The sequence below is a fragment of the Coenobita brevimanus genome, chromosome 36, assembly GCF_032717465.1.
Source record: "Coenobita brevimanus isolate Jiangsu-jjx chromosome 36, ASM3271746v2, whole genome shotgun sequence".
Classification (NCBI taxonomy): domain Eukaryota; kingdom Metazoa; phylum Arthropoda; class Malacostraca; order Decapoda; family Coenobitidae; genus Coenobita; species Coenobita brevimanus.
The window spans coordinates 5,100,360-5,105,359 of NC_136989.1; positions in this window are offsets into that span (position 1 = coordinate 5,100,360).

The window sequence follows — 5,000 nt, forward strand, 5'->3', positions numbered from 1 at the left end:
CTTCGTCTTCACTCAACAACACAGTATCATCTGCAAACAACAGTACAGGGAGTTTCCAAACACTATCCTCTCTCACCAGGGCCACTCCAACATCCACTACCCTACCTTGTACCTCTTTTATTACCCCATCCATGTACAGATTGAACAACCATGGAGACATGACACATCCCTGTTTCAACCCAACTTTCAACGAGAAAAATTCACTTAGTTCACCATCCACACGCACTGCAGCCTTCGCACCATCATACATACTCTTCACAGCATTCAACAACTTCCCATCTACTCCATATATTCTTAACACTTTCCACAATCCTTGTCTATCCACCCTGTCATATGCTTTCTCCAAATCCATGAAAGCCGCAAACAACTTCTTTCCCTTCTCTAGAAACTTTTCCACTAAAGATCTAAGAATGAATATCTGATCTACACAACCTCTTCCCTTCCTAAAGCCTCCCTGTTCTTCTCCAACTAATTTCTCTGTTCTTTCTCTAACTCTGTCAATAAGTATCCTACCATACACTTTTCCTATTATACTAAGAAGACAAATGCCCCTATGATTACCACACACTTCTTTTTCCCCTTTTCCTTTGTACAAGGGAATAATTATACCTGACTTCCAATCCTCCGGGACTCTACCTTCCTCCCAGGCTAATCTGCACATCTTCCACATCCATTCTACTACTATCTCTCCCCCATGCTTCAGCATTTCACCACACACTCCATCAATTCCTGGGGCTTTCCCAGATTTAACTTTCTTCATTGCTTCCACAACTTCTATCCTACTGATTTCTTCCTGTCTTCTCACCTCCCTCCTTCTCCCAGCCATTCCCCAGCCACTTATACTCGCATTACTTCCATCCTCTACGTTCAACAATTCCTTAAAGTGTTCTCTCCATCTGCTCACTTTTTCTCCCTTCTCCACTAGTAATCTACCATTTTTATCTTTCACTCCCCTGCTAACTTCACTTCCACCCTGTCTTACTCTTTTCACCTCTTTCCAGAACATTTTCTTACAGTCCCTCCACTTTACACTCAAATTCCTTCCAAATTCCTCATCCACTCTCTTCTTACACTCTCTTACTAATCTTTTCACCTCTCTCTTTCTTTCTACATATAACTCTCTCTTCTGCCTCTCAACTTCTTCCACGCCCCTATTTCTCATCCATTCATTGTATACTTTCTTCTTTTGTGCCACAGCCTGTTTCACCTCTTCAGTCCACCACGCTGTTCCTTGCACCCCCCTCCGTCTTCTCTTCCTTCCACACACCACATCACATGCTGCACATATTTCTTCTGTAAATATCCTACACACACCTTCCACGTCTCCCATCTGCTCCAATTCATATTTGCCCAATCGTTCCTCCACTTCTCTCTTATACTTTGCCTTTTTCTCATCCTCTTGTAACCTTTCCACTCTCCTTGCAACTACTCCTTCCTCTCGTCTTTCCCTTCTTCTATTTCTCCATTCTAATTGGACCTTGATTCTGGCCACCACCAAGTAGTGGTCAGAAAGTCCACTCCCCCAACCTCTATAAACTCTTGCATCCATTACACATCTTCGCATCCTTTCATCCACACACACATAATCAATCATTGCCTTCCTTTCATGATGATGATGATGATGATGATTAAAATACGCACCTCCGCCGCCGGAACCCCCACCCCGTTACAGAGCCGCAGCCCTACCCCCACCCCAGGAGGACACCATGGCGGGCCAGGTGAGTGTGGGACTGGCCCAGAGCAAGACGGGCGCCGGGGCGTCCCTACCTTGAGTCCCTCTTCCCTTCAACCTACCCAACTGCGACGTCGCAGGAATGCGACACTACTTCTCAGCCGGAGCAGCCCTCACCAAGATCAGGGTGGGACTGCTCCAGATACAGTCCCAGGCAGCACTGCGGTAACGGCCACTGCACGTACCGGGGAGGGAACGGCCACTGTACATCCCTCAGCTACTTCCCGTTGGGCAGGCAGAGCCGCGACAATGGCCACCGTACGTGCCGGGGAGGGAATGGCCACTGTACGTCCCTCATCTGCCTCTTCCACCTTTGGGAGCTGCGCCGCGGTAACAGCCACCATACGTACTGGGGAAGGAACGGCCACTGTACGTCCTTCTGCTGCTGCCCTTAGAGACTGTGGAACCGCAACAACGGCCACCATATGTGCTGGGGAAGGGACGGCCTCTGTACACCCTTTGTCTGCGGTCTTGAGGGTTCTCCTGGAGAGGAAGGCCCCTTGTGTGGCCAGCACACTACCTCTTGGCTGCGTGGGACGCCCTTCTCTCTCTCCCTCCAGTTGTGGTTCCCCGGAGGTGCTGCCGTTCCAGGAGTGGTGGCGAGGTCCTGTCCTCGAAGGCTGGGTTCCTGCCCTACGGCCTGTCCCTGGACAACGCCGGCCCCTGACGGACGCCCTGCAGGAGAGGTGCCGCAGCCAGCCCCTGACGGACGCCCTGCAGGAGAGGTGCCGCAGCCAGCCCCTGACGGACGCCCTGCAGGAGAGGTGCCGCAGCCAGCCCCTGACAGCGCCCCACCCTGTAGGCGACCGCAGCACCAGGCCTCCCAGGGCCAGCCTACGAACCCCAAGGTGGGACCGCTCAGGCCTCACTCCCCGTCGGCCCTCTGCCCGGAGTAAATAAGTCGGCCCGACTCCTGACGCTGTTCGGCCCCAGTCCCGAGGGCCACTTACCAGGTCAAGGCCCCCAGACAGAAGGGCCTCCCTGCACCCCAGACCGGACACGCGCCAGGGAGGTGACGCCCCCGAGAGCTGTGCCGTGCCTCCTACAGGAGAGCTCTCCCGAGGGGCCCCCTCCCACTCCCGGGCGCCACCTCTGTTAACTCTAGGCATCAGCAGTCCAGTGACGACACCTTCCACCTCCAGAGTCGTGTCAAAGACTTAGTGAAAGTGACAGTTGGTGAATGTAACAGTAAGACAGAAACCATACACCAGAAAGTGGCGGTCAGTGAATGTGAACAGTGAGCCAGAAGTAGTATACCAAGATTCCTATCCCAGCCCACCCAAGGTACTGTGTCTACACCTAAGCCCTTCGGAACCAGGGAAATGATTAGTGGCGACCCGAGACTAACTAAGAACAGTCCATAAAGCCAACAGGTACACAGTGTCGCCGCGGCTAAGTGACATTCCTGCGCGCCGTGACTCAGGTACAGACATTGCGCCTGTGTGATAAACCTGGCGCTCCACATCATCCATATGTAGAGTATCCTCACGTGTGTATTAAATGGTAATTGTGCATTAACTCTAACACCTGTATTGTGCCCTTGTGACCTGTCGTATATATGTATATTGAAGGAAGTTGTATCCTGACCACGACATCAATACCTATCTTTATGTATTATAAGGAGTTTAAATTAAGACAATGCAGAGAGATAGACAAATATGGATAGATAGATAGATAGATAGATAGGAAGAGAAATAGACACAGAGAGAAAGATAGACTGACACAGATAGATAGGAAGGGTAAATAGACAAAATACATGTGTTAAGCTATACTGCCGAGTTTTTATGCCCCGTTCCTTCGTACTAAAATTACACTCAGCATAACAATGATGATGATGATGATGGTGGTGGCTATTATTATTATTATTATTATTATTATTATTGTTGTTGTTGTTAGTAATAGTAGTAGTATCATTATTGTTAGTATTGGTATTATTATTATTATTATTATTATTATTATTGTCGTTGTTGTTGTCGTTATTATTATTATTATTATTATTATTATGATGATGATGATGATGATGATACCTATTATTATTATCACCATCATCATCATCATCTCTCTCTCTCTCTCTCTCTCTCTCTCTCTCTCTCTCTCTCTCTCTCTCTCTCTCTCTCTAAATTATCAGGTTAGAACAATTATTAAAACATGTACTTAACACTTATCAATCATTTATTTATTCTTGTAAAACATTCAACATTTATTTAAACATGTACTTAACACTAATCACTCACCTATTTATTCTTTTTAAACATATATTCAAACATTACTTAACACTTATCACTCACCTATTTATTCTTTTTTAAACATATTTTCAAACATTACTTAACACATATCACTCACCTATTTATTCTTTTTAAACAATTATTTAAACATGTACTTAACACTTATCACTGATCGATTTATTCTTTTTAAACATATATTCATACATTACTTAACACTTATCACTCACCTATTTATTCTTTTCAAACACTTATTTAAACATGTACCTAACACTTATCACTCACCTATTTATTCTTTTTAAACAATTATTTAAACATGTACTTAACACTTATCACTGATCGATTTATTCTTTTTAAACATATATTCATACATTACTTAACACTTATCACTCACCTATTTATTCTTTTTAAACCTATATTCATACATTAAGAATTTATCACTCGTAACATATTTATTCTATTGATTTATTCATTTATTTAAACATGTACTTAACACTTGTCACTCATCTACTTATTCTCTAAAATATTTCTTACACAAATCAACCACTTCACCCTGATGACTCTACTTGATTTATTCTCTCTCTCTCTCTCTCTCTCTCTCTCTCTCTCTCTCTCTCTCTCTCTCTCTCTCTCTCTCTCTCTCTCTCTCTCTCTCTCTCTCTCTCTCTCTCTCTCTCTCTCTCTCTCTCTCTCTCTCTCTCTCTCACTCTCTCCTTCTCTCTCTCTCTCTCTCTCTCTCTCTCTCTCTCTCTCTCTCTCTCTCTCTCTCTCTCTCTCTCTCTCTCTCTCTCTCTCTCTCTCTCTCTCTCTCTCTCTCTCTCTCTCTCTCTCTCTCTCTCTCTCTCTCTCTCTCTCTCTCTCTCTCTCTCTCTCTCTCTCACTCTCTCTAACTCCTATACTCTATCACAGCCAGTAGTGTCACCTAAGTAAGCCACAGACGCAACTAGACTGAAACTACCTCTCTCTCTCTCTCTCTCTCTCTCTCTCTCTCTCTCTCTCTCTCTCTCTCTCTCTCTCTCTCACTCTCTCTAACTCCTATACTCTAT